The sequence below is a fragment of the Micropterus salmoides genome, unplaced genomic scaffold (assembly GCF_014851395.1).
Source record: "Micropterus salmoides isolate LMB-PRFRI ecotype aquatic unplaced genomic scaffold, ASM1485139v1 Ms_hic_scaffold_7, whole genome shotgun sequence".
In the NCBI taxonomy this organism is placed as follows: Eukaryota; Metazoa; Chordata; class Actinopteri; order Centrarchiformes; family Centrarchidae; genus Micropterus; species Micropterus salmoides.
In genome coordinates, this window is record NW_024044459.1 from 27,417,153 (window position 1) to 27,433,303 (window position 16,151).

Here is a 16,151-nt window from a genome sequence, read left to right on the forward strand (position 1 = left end):
TGATTAAAATATAGATAAATGTAAATGTAAAACATTAGAGGAGAGGATTAATCCAGTGTTGCCCAATAAATAGGATCTGAGTCACACACCTCTCCACCATAGAGGCCTGCAGAGATTGGCAGCTTATAGGGCACCAAAACAACATCAGCACAGAGTTTGAGAAATGCTGTTAGAATCAAAACGTTGTTGAGCCTGTCTCATCGGCAGGATAAGCATGCTTGTGTTACGGTAAGACATTCATTGAGACTGAGACCAATCTGCTGGAAGCAAAATGGTAACAGATATGAGGCCTGAAGAATAGAAAGATAAGTATTAATTGAAAGATGCAAAAAGAGTTTACAGCTTAGATTTAAAGGCCTCAACAGACTGTCTGATGTCAGCAGGATGATTATTGCAGAGAAATGGGGCTTGATAGGAAAAGGCCCTGCAGGCAGCTGTTTTAACTCTGAGGACACAGGTTCTGAGAGCACTAGACGGGACATTTAATGAAATCAGAGAGATACGAAGGGCCGACCCCATTCACAATTGTCATCAGAAGCCAATGAGGTAAAGCTAAAACTGGTGAAATGTTGTCAAATTTTCTGGTTTTAGTTAAGATACTAGCAGCAGCATTCTGAACCATTTGAAGACTTTTAGTAATAGGCCAGAAAACAAAATGTTACAGTAATCCAATCTAGATGAAACAAAGACATGAATTAGGATCTCTACATCAGCCAAGGACAGAAAAGACCTAATTTTAGCTATGTTGCGTAGGTGGAAAAAGGCGAGTCAGTGAGCGTCAGGATCCTGTGATGACTCTCACATCAGAGTGTCTGAGTTCCAGAATTCCCATTCTTCTTTCAATTTGATAGCTAATCAATGAAGTGCCTGGAGGAGGACCAGCTGAGTTCAGACTAAAGGATCCTAATTGAATCTGACAATAATTTTCACATATTTCTCTTGCTCTGTCTCAGATGCCATTAGCGACATCACTGTGATAATAGTTGCCATGACAGCATGAGCAATGCTCATTAATGACCTGGCTGGTGGTAATGTTCTGGGCCATATTTCCCGTTCTGCCTTCTCTTTATTCTTTTTTTCTTTTAAAACCCTTTCTTTTTAAGTTTATGCAAAGGCTTTTCATCACACAAACACTTGGGAAACAATACTTTAATCAGGAAAGCATACAAATGGAATTGTTTGTAAAATCTTGTATTATTCTCCTATAAAAAGAACACAGTTTGGTTTTTTTTCTGGGTTGAACAGAGTGCAAAAATGTTTGAAGTCTTCATGTACAGTAAAATTACTTAAAACAAGGTGTCTTGGGATAAATTTTTACCATTGATATAATCCAACAACCACAGTCACCACAGCAAAGTGGCTCATGTGGACAAAAGGCCTCAATATGGATTCTATTCATATGCTCTGAACGCAACAGAGCAAAGTCAATGCAAAACAAACATCTGTTGTGGACAGGGCTGTGTTTTCAGTGTGGTCTGGAGCTGCTTAACAAGAGTCGTGGACAATTTCCCAAGAGGCATGGAAGGACAAACACCTCCTTTTTTACTAAGGACAAACGTTTCTGGAAGGCAATGTGTCCGTCTGCGCTCACTGTAAACACGAGGGTGTCAGGAACCAATGTCACATGCGACTGGTGGGGGACTTCCGGCATTAAGGGCCAAGAAGGCAACCACAGAGGCACTCTGTGGAAAGAAGCCAACAGCTGTACTCAGACACACAAACATGCACATTTGCACGTACAATACACACATGCACACATGCAAGCTGCAATTGTGCAAGTCAAATATCCAAAACGGTACTAATAAGAGAGCTATAAGAAATTAAGCTTGATCTATTGTATGGATTTAAAGTAATCTTTCACTGAGCAGTTACATTATCAGTGCTTGTAACAGTGTGCTGTCAGTAAAAAGCAATTACATCTGCAGAATTAGGGAACTGAGAATATCTGTAACTGTCCGTCCTTCATGACATCCCAGCATTTGGAGACCAAAACTTTTAAACTGAGATCGACACCCTGGAAATAGCAAATACACAGAATCTCATATTGAATGGAATCTAGTGTTTAAACAAAGCACAGTATACAGAAAGTACATGCCACACCCTGCACTTTAAAGGTATGTATACAGTTTGCCAATGACTAACAGGTTGGAACTTGAAAACATTTAAAAAGAAAGGCTTTGAACCACATTTCAAATTCAAGTGTAAGTAGTGGCAAAATACACAAGCACTCTTAATGGAAAAGCTCATAAAGGAGGCATGCAAATAAGAGAAGATTGGAGATCTCTTGCTGCTTGAGTGGATGCACGTTTGAACCCCTTTGTTACGGCAGAGAAAGAAATGAAAAACATTTTGAAGTTGGCTGACAGATTCCATTGGTCCTGGGGCTGTTTGACGTGCCGCATCCTGGCATATTAAGGTTAAGGCAAGGTAGATGGAATCTATCAGAGCTTGACTCGTTGCCTCATCAGATGGAACAAGCAGCTGCAGGGCATTCCTTGTCTCGGTCTTGTCATTACACACATGCGTTCATGTATGTGTGCAGCCGTACATTCATTCACATACACACACACACACACACACACACACACAGAAACATGCACTATGTACTCACTGTGATTTTGTATGCATGTCTGTAAACATATAACACAATAAAATGCGCATTACTCATGCTATTTTCCATCCACAGGACATGCAGCAAGAGAATTATCAAAAGGATCTAGGAAATCCTGTGTGTTAAATATGCTAAAGATACAATACCAATTAATCACCACTGCACCCAACAGCAGGAATCCATTAAAACATAGCAAAACACAAAGAACTTATATTTTAAAATGTAATTTCAGATCCCAATTCCATGGCAAGTTTATGTTTAAGTGCTTCATCACTGGGTTTTACCATATCCTCATTTGCATCATCACCACACATGCTGTAGTAGATAATGACAATATACTGATAAAAGACCCATAGGTTCTGTTTCTGTTTAAGAGGATGTGAGACAGGAAGTGCACATGTAAGGGAAGCTACCGCAGACGATGTGTCCAGTATGCTTGACTGAGATAAAAATAAAAAGTAAAAACAAAATAAAATCAAGACATTTTTAAAAAGAATACATTATTGTATGTGTTTATACTGAATTGCAAAATCCCCATTCCCCAGTTCATAGTTAAGCATGCAATGTGCACTGAACACACATAAGAATCAGGCTGGCCGCTGCTGATGTCTGCTGCATCTCAGGAAGTTAAGTGTTTCAACACTTCTGTCTTCTTGCAGAGCAGCTGGACAGACAGTCAGCACTGACAGGGGCTTTCCAACACACTCAAACCTTATGAACACTTGTAGGTTCAGATTGAAAACCAGACAGACAGACAAACAAACATTCACAAACTCTCTGCCCACCCCACCACAACCTCCCACGTTACAAAGAACACACTTCCGCTTTCTGTGTAGGCTTTGTTACCACTAATACCCAATACACCACCACCAACGCTCATACATAGGCCACCAATACCACTCATTGAATAAAATTGACAAATATTATTTGCTGTTGCTTGATGTGATTATGATGATAGATTTTAACAAAATGTACCTTTTTTGTGAACGGCATGCTAGTCTGATGTAGACCAATGTTTAAGTTTGTCTGAAGGGCCTTTTGTCTTGACTGGTTGTAGTACACAACTGCTACAACTGTGCATGTTGAAAGAATAAGGGCGACAGTGAAGTAAAGGTTTACTTTGCTGCAGTCATTGAAGTTTGTGTGAATAAAGATCTGCCCATTATCACATCTTGAGAGTAGTTTGGGAGAAGCTGAAATTTGTTGGTGCTAAGTGTAAACAGGCGTTTATAGGTTTAACAGTGCTGCTCAGACAGAAATGGCAGAAATGTCGTAACAGAGACTACATGACTTGTATTGACTGTAGTCAATGGAGAATTCAAAGATCAAAAATTCAATTAAGAAACTTTTTAGAAACTATTAGGCTACCTCCTGCTATCTTTCTTTCTCTGAAATGATGCTAAAATTAATATTTTTTTAAATGTTATTAATATTTTTCTATGGATAACTTCTTTGAACACATCCACATTATAATTATACATATTTCCAACAGAAAACCTCATGCGCTATATTTGTACAGTAGTAAATGCTTGAACTGAATTATAATGCATTATAATCATTCTTGTTTATTATTATCATTATCTAATGTCATTATCTAACTAACTAATGAACTTTTCTATTAGATTTAAGATTTGCATTTGCACTTTTCAAATTTCCTGTTTGTAATGTTGCAAAACTATGATATTGTACTGACAATGCAATTAATGCCGTTATCTGGTAGTTAAATGTCTCATCAGCAGCATCTGTGCATTTTAAGTGCCTGGCCACATGCATTTATATCATGATAGCAACTAAGCAAACTTCACTAAGACTTATATAGTCAGGAAAGCATAGCAGCAAGTCTAACAAAACGCATTCACAAAGAATATACACATCCCATTTTAACTGTCTTTTGTTTAAGTGAGCAAATTCAATATCAGGGCTAAGACAGGAGCACAGTCAGTTAATTATGTCTAATAAATCTTGGTCCAAATTGCCCTCCAGGGGTGGAAACGGCTGCCGGGGGATGGAGGAACCGAAGTGGCACTTTGGTATTTGTTATTCTACCTTTAACAGATTACGCACGCTGACTTGTCATCCCTCATTGGGTTGGGCAAGTGAAGTGAAGGGAGAACATCAACAAGCCGTCGGACACTGCTTTTGTTTACCGCACTGTAGCCTGGGGGTAACGCGCACTAATCAGCATCCAACAAAATGCTCTGTAATTGGCCATGTTTACTCTGTTTTAGCATGATTGCATGCCTGATTGGATTGTTTTATCCCATTTGAGGAAAAAGGGTCTCCCTCTTTTTGTGTATGAGTTAGTGTGTACATGGGTCTGTGTGTGTGTGTGTGTGTGTGTGTGTGTGTGTGTGTGTGTGTGTGTGTGTGTGTGCGTGTGTGCGTGTGTGCGTGTGTGCGTGTGTGCGTGTGTGTGTGTGTGTGCGTGTGTGCGTGTGTGTGTGTGTGTGTGTGTGTGGATTTATGTGTGGTGCCACAGGGTTACAGGTGAGGTGGTGAAAAAGTTTTTGTTTGTTTGTTTGTTTTTTTTTCAGGGCTATTTTTTACCATCAACTCCCTGGATTACAAGGAACCTGAAAATAACATTTGGAAGTTTGGGATTGGAGGTATTTGGTTCCCTTTAACTCAAATTTTTATACTGACAATGACAAAAAAAAATTTAACAGGTTCCTTTTTTCTCCTTCTTTATAACCACCTCCTCCGTTCAACTTTATGCTAAATATGTCATGCTGACCACAGAAATGTATCTGAAATGTAAAGAAGAAGAAGAAATATTCCCTCATAAGTATGGTGAGGTTTCAGGCACACATATGCAGATCATGCAGACTCTGAGGTCTGTCCCCTACAGAAGGTTCCCAGAACACTCAACTCTTTGTGCAACAGTATGTAAAACGAAACTTGATAAATGTTCACCATATACAGTGGATTATTGGTGTTCAGGTTTGGGGTTAAAACTCTGTTGAGAGACAGCTATGTGCCGTGTCCAACCATGTTTTTGTTGAAGTTAAAAACAAAGCTGTGGTTATGTTCAGAATCAAAAATTCAAGAGTTTAGTGGACCTAGCAGTAAGTTGTCATCCTGACGGACTCCCCACAGGACTACAATGAAATATAGTGATTTTTGCTAAGCTTACATTCAGCCAATGAAGGGAAATTACCTGAATGTGAATTTTGAAGTAAAACTTTCTTTTAGACCCGCCCTTGTCTACTGTATGTGTAAAATCTGACCTTCACATACTGAGCAGTGTGTTGAAAGTAAACTTTCCTCTGGGATAAAATTCAGGATAAGCTAATTGCTGGTCTCAGAAAACAGATAGAAAGCAGTAGCACCACATCTCCAGAGAGTTTCAAACATATTGGTTCACAAGGGGTTCTGAATGTTTTCCTCCTAACACCCGGTTTCCAGCCAAACTGATATGTGTCTTCGGGGTATTTTTCATACTGTCTGTTAACGCTGCATTTGAGAGACGCCTGAGTGAAAACAACTTGAACTGCACCTTTCCAGAGGCTGTCAAATGTTTGAATTGGGAGCCATGAAGGTGGATAGGTGGGGTTTAACTCAGATGGGATTTTGCCATGAGGTAAATTGGCAACAAACCAATGATGGAGAGATGTCATGGATAAGATTTAGAGGTTGGTTTTAGGGGTGCAGTGAGTAACCTAGACAGATTCTTACAGATCTTGAGAGGGACATAACTGCAGCGGTTCTGAACCAAGAGAGCTCAAAATCGGATCAATGAGTAACTTGAGGCCTACAATATAGACAAAAATAGACTGTTGGTATCATCTGTGTTGTGAAAACTGTTGCTAGTTTTGGTGGTGATTGTACTGTATTGCCTTGTTTGTATTTATTGTAAAAAAACAAACAAAAAAAAACATAGTTAGCTAATCTGTTGTACGTGAATGAGGATTGACATATACCGTCAAACGAATTTAATATAACTAATTAAGCATTCACATCTTAATTCAGACATAATGAGGGCATGGAAATTATTTGACAATGAAACCAATAATGTACACTCATGCAGTGCATGCTTATTTAAATAAAAACTTATGAAGTGGGCAATGAAGAGGATTGTTGCTAAGTAGCCCATGAAGAATATGTACACTCATTATTCAAACTAACCCCATCCAAGTGTCTCTCTGCATCTGCTGTATGGCTGCGGTGTAATTGGGTTGTTACTTAAAACAGGAATTATTTCTACTCTGCTTTTCCCTCTGTTGTTTTTATTGACCCCCCACACTGATGAAATTGGCAAAAGTACCTGCAGGGGTGATTTGCAAAATTGCCCAATTTCCCCCAACAGCCACCAACTCAGGTAGAGAAACTGTTTATATTTCTCGTAATTTTTGAGGCTTCAATCAGGGAGCAATAGCTAATTACAAAAACAAACTTTTGTATCCACCTATTTAGTAATAATGAGGGTCTAGTACTGACCCCAACCCTGTCCCAGTTGTGTTGCGGGGGGTGGGGCTGCTGGGGAAAGCTAGTAAACCACAATGACCAGGCTTCTCCAAACATGTCATTTTAAATCTCCTTCATGAGCTGGGCTGAGGCGTACCCAGGGCCCTGTTAACACTCCAAACATTCAGAGTCACAGACCCGTGTCCCCAACCATGCCTTTTAAACACTTGTTAAAACTTACACTTTTTTTCAATGTCAACAGGCTGAGAACGACCCTTCTGGGGTTTCCACTGCACTATATACATTGTGTAATCAACACCGAAAAGAAAAGGGAAAAAGAGAGGGAGAGAGAGAAAGAGAGTGAGTGAGAGAGGAAAGCAATGGAGGGAGGAATAACTTTGTACAGTGGAAGTAGCGCCCCGGCCCTCCTCCTCCCCCTGTCTGCTTCATGAAGGGTCTGATTGAGAGACAGACCAACCCAACTCAGAGCCATTCAACCGAACAGCTCCAACGCCCCTGACCTGCTGTCTAAACCCCCTAAATTAGACTACGGAGACCCCAGGAGCAAGGCTTACATTACCAGTACCTGTGAAACCTTGGCAGGCCTCATCACCCTGAATGGGAATACTAGGCAAATAAAAGCACACTGGCCTGTCTGCACTCTCTCTATATAGATGGATGGTGAAAGGCAACATGAGCCTCCATGGCAGAAACTGGAGGAATAGTTGGCGGATTTCCTTTCTGGGCCCCTATAGGTCCCAAAGTAAAGTTTAGTATGCCCCATGGAAAGTCTAGCCTGTCTGAGGACTTTCCGTTGTCCACCACTAAAGAGGCTCGGTCAGAAAGAACAACAGGGACTGAGATAGGAAGAACGCAAGAAAAGAGGATGTGAGAACAATTTAAAAAAAGAAAGGTTAGCCTTAGAGATTCTATTTGAATAAAAAATAAGGGATGACATCACTTCGTAATTTCTGCTTAGATTCAACCCAGATCTCATCCAGAGGATAGCATGGATGATCCCTCTTTTTGTGACATTGTTGGTCATAGCAACATAGACACACATACATAACTGCACATCTTTGTACTCACACACTCAGCTGGCTATTGTCCTCCATACATAACAAGGTTGGAAGTACCTACAGACAGCCAGAAACAGAGCAGGTTAGATCACTGGACATTGTGTGTGTGTGTGTGTGTGTGTGTGTGTGTGTGTGTGTGTGTGTGTGTGTGTGTGTGTGTGTGTGTGTGTGTGTGTGTGTGTGTGTGTGTGTGTGTGTGTGTGTGTGTGTGTGTGTGTGTGTGTGTGTTTTTAGGCACTGGCCATTGTAGACAAGGGTGTCCTTAGTTGGAGACTGAGAGGAGAAGCAATGGCAGGGGGTAGATTAGCACATACCCCACAGTGTGATCAACAAGAAAAAAAAACATTTATAGTGGAAATAATAGTACAGACTTAAAATTGCCCCTACGGCCAGCTTTTCTGGGCAGCGAGAAATGGCCACCACTTACACATGTTTGAAATCTAGTACTTTCTGAAACTCCTTCCTTTTTTATTAATATTTTTTTCATCCTTGATGTGATGAAGGAGAAATGTAATTCATCTGTGGAAGGGTGAAGACAAGCTTCCTCTCCTTTGCCGGCATAAGGTGGCGGAAATAAGAGAAATGATTATTGAAGGAGAGAGGGGAGGAAACTTAATGGGAGGAAATCATTTAGACGTTACAGTAATTTTAATGTCCTCATGTCTGTTTCAAATCATTCTGGAGGGACCGGACACACTAGTCTAATACAAGAAAGGATGTTACTTTATTGCACACTTGTTCAACAAACAATGACTAGTATTGTGTTTTAACAAAAAAGATACTGATTACAAATCTGAAGAACTGAATCAGGCAATGCCGGAGACTGTACAATGCCTCTCTCCTGTGTAATCAGTTTAGGTGAGGCAGGAGGCAGACACCATCTCCACATTTAATTGTAGGCATAAGACTATTCTTTTTGATAGTAGCAGTAACATAATTTCTGTTATGAATCGGCACTTGAATTAATTGAATGTGAGAAATGGAGTTATGGTTTGATACACAGCTGTTGGGATATATGTAGGGTTCTATAGAGGCATACATTGAAAAAAATGACATCATTGCATTGTGTTACAAAACAATATACTGTAAAAGGAAATATATGATGTGGGATCATTTCTTTACAGTATTTTTCAAACATGCCCTAAAACCTTTCTTTTGCACATTAAGTAAGACACCCTGGAGTCAAAGCCTGAACTGCTTCTTCTGCCTGTTCACCCTGCCTGAGGCCCTGTGTCTTCTAAAGACCTGTTTGTTCACAAGTAGAGCACAGCAGGTGTTTGAGCAAAGTGCAAGGTGGAAATGTGGCTCCCATTGCTGCTGTGAGACTCATTTATTGAAATGCTCTCAATTTCTCAACAAAACGCATTATGCTTTCAGGCTAGGATGTGCAACAGTATGTCCTTCCCATTAAGCATGAGCAAGAGATGCCAGCGGTGGAAAGACACATCTCAGTGGGAATGCAACCCTGTGTTACAGAAAATATCACTACAGTCTGTTCTAAAGCAGATTATTCAGCTGCACACTTTCATTTTACTTGTCAATAATGTGCTTATAGCTATGAGGCATGGTGCATTTATAGTACACCTGCTCCATAGTCCCCTCGCTACCAAATCTGTGTATTGTTTCAACACAACCTTTGCCAATAATAAAGTGGAAGCCAATCAAAGCAAATAGACCAGTGGATCTTTACTGTGTAATTGGGGATCTGTGTAATCGTTAACCTTGGCTCAGTGTAGGAAGTTAATGAATCAAATCAATACCTCTCTCTACTGATCCATAATTATTTGAAAAGAGATGAAAAATTAAACAGCCTGAGCCTATGAGGTTATCATGCCATGCAATTAGTCCGCCGGAGGGAGATTATGTTACCTAGATACCATTGGGGAAGTGTAATTTCTCTTGCAGATGGAGTTTTTTTAATGAAGAGTGCAATTACCTAAATAGGTCAGCCAAAGACACGCTGCTGCTGCTGCTGCTGCTGCTGCTGCTGCTGCTGCTGCTGCTGCTGCTGCTGCTGCTGCTGCTGCATGCCGCTTCTCAGCGTACCTGAGAGGAAGCTCCTGGAGAAAAAAAACACAGAGCACTGTCTGCAACTGTTGTTACCCCCTTCAGTATCCTCCTCACTTTCTCTCTCTCTTTTACTTTCTCACTCTCCTGCCGACACTGCCTGGATGGCATATCTTCTGTTTTTCCTAATTAAATAGCACATACATGGAAATCTTTGTTATGCAGAGATTCCACAGGAATAAACACTAAATAATGTTTCCCTTCAGATTAGGCTCAGATGGTGTGTTGTGGCCATTTGTTGACTGCAGCACATGTAGCAGAAGTCAGAAATTAGAGACAAAAAAAATTTTGTGTTCTACTTTGCAGTATTGTTTATTATTGATTATTTTGTTAAAAATTTTGTTTTGATATTTCTTGCCATCGCTGTAACAGATTTGTGTCTTAGTCTCAAAATGAAATTGCTATGATTACATGTTTGTTTTTTTAAATAAAAGCTATGAATATGAACGCTTGTTTTACAATTAAATTTTTTTCTTTGCCTTTTTTCTTTTACATTAGATTTAAATAATACCCTATTGCATTATCATCAAAATACTGAGAATGGTTTCATGGGAAAATTTGCTAATGACGCTAGAGGTAAGTATGATTTTGACAACAACCAGGTGTGGAGTAAAAGCTTACAGGTAGCTGTGTAATTTATCTGCAGCACACAGTAATTCCAATATTTTTCATGACACTTGCTGGCAGCTATGAAAGATGTAACCTATAAAAAACAATACATCTACATCACATTTGCCCTGTATATAACGTGACTGGTGAGAAAGTTTGGAATGGTTTTAGTTTTATTATATTGAATTTATTTCAAGAAACATCAGAGGTTTAGCAAGAAGGTTAAACAGATTATAATTTTGACACTGGCCCGAAGAAACAAAGAAAGATTGAGAGAGAGAGAGAGAATAAGTATTGTAAAAACCCTGATATTTTCCTGGAAGCCACTACACTGTACGATTTCTTATAATTCACATAAAAGGCATTGTATTAGAATAATTGACTTGGCTCTGTTTTCCACATATACAGTTGTGATAAGTGTGAAATTGCCATAACCACTTCAATTATGTATTTATATTTTGCTACACAGTTGCATTGAAAAATAACATAACACACTGAACTCAGCAGGCCACTAATAGTGAAAAATAGGTACTTACAGAGAGCAGGTACTTAATGAAATACAGCTCAGACTACAAGGTGTTGAACTCATAATGAAAACTGTGCGATGTAAAAAGAAAGTGAACTAAAGAACAGCCCTGAAAGGGTGCCACTAATAAGCACATCTAAGTTTTTTGTTACGCCTGATCCAAAACCAACCGTGTAAAAGTAGGTGGTATTCTCTACATGTACTATATGATTGAAAGGAGAATTTGGCACGTGCTTTCTCTCCACAACACAGAACAAGTGACCTTGTGAACTGCCAAATGGTGCCTCTTTCAGGTTCTCAATGTGGCAGGTGCCTTGATCACGATTCAAGCAACTTGTCAACAAGCGCTGTTTTCCTGAAACTTGGCAGGGACTCCACAACAGATTCCAAGTTGAAACTTGGATGATCACATTCCAGTTTTTTGTTTTTTTTGTTTTTTAACTGTGATATACCCCTTTATTGTTGTGTTGACCTGCATTTTAAAAAATACACTTTAACAATGGAGGAGGGAAAACATCAGAGGAGACTTCAGGTATCCTGTTAGACAGTAATTTGATACAAAGTGATAAGATCTGCAAATGACAGAGACCATGTATTCATCCTGTCTTTTTTGATGGACAGGCTTTGCCCAACCCTCCTACACACTGACAAGTAGGAAATATGTTTCAGGCAATGACACTAGCATACCCTCTTACACTTAATCATTGTCAATCACTCTGCGCACTTGGCTTGTTGGGTAATAGGAACAGATCCAGCATCGCATCCCCTCCAATCTGTTTGGCTCTCACACGGGAGGTGCATGCTGTTTTCATGCCTGTGTGGGATGGCTTCAAGCTGTTTTCTTATCAAAAGGCCCATTCAGACATTCTCTTTGAGAGGCATCGCAAACCTCAGATCTCGCAGCCTCCGTTCAACCACATGTCTTGATTTAAGAGGCCAGAATCAGATTTGCTGCCACGAAGAGCTGTCACCGCTAAAGAATGGGATGTGATTTATCATCCTGAACCACACACAAGACTGATAACCAGAGCGCTAGCACTTGAACACATATGTGCACCCAGATGCATGTAAGGCTGCACACATAGACACACACTAACTCACCACCCCTTCACATTTCCACCTCACATAAATACCCCAAAAACTGATCAGCACATGTTCTCAAGCTCTCTCATCCTCTGGCTCAATCATTCCTATATGCTTTCCCGCAAAAACACTCAATTTCACATAGCTGTCTTGCCCCTCGCTCTCTTGCAGTGTGGAGTTGGATCACATGCTTTTTACAAACTGCAACTACATCACCTTCCACCCAGGGATCCTCTCTAAACGCTCCCTTTTAAACCTCCACTAACAGTCTCATCATTGATTTTATGTCTCTGTTTTTTTTCCTCCTCGGGTTGTAAGCAAGCAAACACAGCTGAACCCTAACACCCTGTGTCCCGCTGTGTCTCCCTCAGGGTGTTCTCATCACATAACAGCTACACAACATCTCAGAGTGAAACACCCTCAGCAACACAGGCCATAGAAAGGCAAAGGTGACAGGAGCAAGTTTTTCACCATTTCAAACATACAGAGCCATCAAAAAAAACTGCTCTCTCTTTCTCTCTCAACATACGGAGGTTGAGCACAGTTACTTCTCCAAAGAAGTAGTTTCTCTTAACACTCTATCCATTTCTCACTTTTTACCCTCCCATCTCTTCCAATTTCTCTCTCGCTCTCTCCAGTTGCTGCTTATTATTTCTTTGTGGAAGAGTATGTGATTGCCAGGATGGCTCGGTGGCTGTCTCCTATGAAGTTGTTAGTTTCAACGGAAAGGCAGAGAGACTCAGATTCTCCGCTTCTGATCTCTCCGCCGCTCTCCTTTCTCTGCCCTCTTGCGCTCTTTTTTTGTAATCCATCAACAAACCATTGCAGTGTACAGTGGTTTCAGTGGGATGAATAATCAGTATAAGGTGTGTTGGTGGGGACGGTCAGTAGACTAAACTTGCCAAAGGCTAGCGAGTGCAAGTGTAAACCTCGCCTGTTCTCCTGTCCCTGTTAGCTCAGCCATTTTTGAGCGGTCAGGCTGTCTTGCCACAATCACACGCTGGCGCCACAATTGCCTAGCCCCAACTGCAACCCTTTCACTGTGTAATGAATACATCCAGAAATAAACTTTAACCGCTCTTGCCCCGCTGCTTGCCCCCCGTGCTTATATGTACAGAGACAAGACTGGAGTGATGTTTGTGTTGTGCCCTGGATAGTGGCACGCTCACCTGGATACAGGACGTTGTGTGGTGATCGTGTGGTTATGGTTCAACACAGAACCAGTCAGTAAGAGAGAGGTGACCACTGACCGCTGTCACCCTCTGGTGGGACCATACACACCCCTGATCCAGGGAATGTTGGTGAGGTAGAGAGATGACCAGAGAAGTAGAGTACTGTTTTTGTCTACTTCAAAATTGTGTTTTACTCTATGTTAATGTGTACTTCTGCTCATGTTTAGGTGGCATGTGCATGTTCATGGGCACATACAAAAGATGCAGGCATATGGCCACATACTAAGTATTTTTCTCTTTACACAGTACATGTGTATGAAAATGCTTTTTGTGGTATTCAATTCTGTCTGCATGTCTATATGTATGTAAGGTTTGTTGCCACAAGAGATAAATATACCTGAGCAGAGCCCACAGGCTCAACTCTTGATTGTACAAGGGGTGGTCGGATCAGAGCAGTAATTTTCCACATCTACACTGCCTATTTGAGTCCACCTTGAAGGGCGTTTCTATGAGAGTAAGTGCAGTATGGTTCCGTGTGTGTTTATGTGTGTGCACTGTATGTACTGTTGGTTTGCACATTTTTTGCTTGTCTGCATCTGTGTGTTTTTGCATTGCTGCCTCTTTATTTGTTATAATACTCAGTAGCAGCTTTCCTTCCTAAATTGCGGTAACACATTTTTGATTAATTTATTTTCATCTTGTCTCTCTAAGCAAATAAACACACCTATGAAATCAGATAGCGCAACATTTATTTTGCATTTCCATCTGTAATAAATGAAACCAATTAAACCGTACTTTTAAATTAGGGAGGAGGCAATCCTAATTCTCTCCTTAAGTGCGGTTTCCACGGCAATCAGAGGCCTCTGCAGGGGGTCGGGAATGGAGGCGTTGGGTGGGAGCGCACACAGCAGGGACAAACTGACTGAGTGCGAGAGCCTACCGCACTCACAGCTGAATCTTCTGTTGGCATGCACTTTCTCGCTCACATACACACATATGCTGGAGTGCACGTACACATGCACACGCAAATTCACACAAGAACAGCCAATATCACACAAACATTTTCGCAAATTCTCTGATAATTTGGCCTCATCTATAGGCTTCATGGAGTGAAATTGAAGGTAATAAAAGTGGCCATGTTAATGTTTATCTTATTATTGTCAGTCAGTTTGATGAAGTGATGATCATTCAGTGATTTAGATAGTGTATTTCTAATGTGCTGTACTCTATGTGTGACATTGAGAGACGTCGTCTCATATGAGTAGTCCTTATTTTCCTATGAATGAATTTGTCACAGGACAAATGTAAATATGACAGCTTCCTCTGTCTGTTAACAGAGGAAGTATTTACGGCTCCAGTCAGAAAATTAGGGAACTTGGCCATGTGTCATTGTTTTATGTCATGCCTGACTGGATTCTCTCTTTTGCTCTGATGAGTATTTTTAAACACGTACATTTTTATAAATCCACAGGTCAGAATAAACATGCTCATTTTTACATGTCACATATTTCAGTGTTACTTTTGGTATGATGTAAGTCTGTCTCACCTGAGATGACTTACACTAGCTGTTTTGGAGCTCAATAGAGAGAAACTTGTGAGAATTGTACTTGTAAAAAGGAAGTGTGTTATTGAGTTAAGCACTGTGCGAGACCAGACAGTCTTATTTTGCACAAGTTCTGCAAAATTATTAAACAAACTAAATGAATAAATAAGAGCTGTGCAAAATGTTGACCAAGTAAACAGGCAGATAAGTAGACTGGCCTGTTGTGAGTATATATAGCTTCAGTTTGGCAACCTTACAGAAGGCTCAGGGCTTTTAATTGAACATTTTCTATAGTCTGGAGCAACATTCAATGCTCCAAGACGCACTTTTTTTAGCAATTTTCCATTCAGTGTCACTTTGTGACTCAAACATTTTCAGTCTTTTTTTGTGCAATCGATAATTAGTTGTAGCATTCAAAATTTAATAAAATCAGACAAACAGCTGCATTTATTAGTGTACACTGATTTAGAATGGATGACAAAACACAAGGTAGAGCAGTCAAAGGTAAATCTGTTTTTCAATTTATTTTTTGATAATGAAGTTTCTGAAGTACATTTTACAAATAGTTATTTTTTAAATGATGGTGCAGATGTACGTATTTGTTTTGCTGTGTAGCTATTGCACTATTAACAACTAAATAATGAGCGTCATTTAAAAAGGAAAAAACATATAATATATGATACTGAGATAGCATGACATTTTGTAATTTCAAACTTAAAGGATTATATTAAAGAAATACTGATAAAGATAGCCAAGCATTTTGAACAGAAGATTCCAAATCCAACTTTACTTTTGCAACTCAACAGAACTTCCCCTGTAAACTTCCCTCTTGTACATGGCTGTGATACCTACAATTTCTCTAGTCTAGCAGCAGTTTGCTCTTTTGTTGAAAAAAGGAAAGAAAGAAAAGAAAAGGTGGGATTCAATCCGTCACATTGGATCTAGCATAGCCATCTTATAGTTTGAGAAAGCAGAGAAGAAGTTGAAGCTCAGACACAACAGTTGTTAGTCAAACGCAGACGCGTTCCACAGGCATAGGGATGGAGAGGCTGAGGAA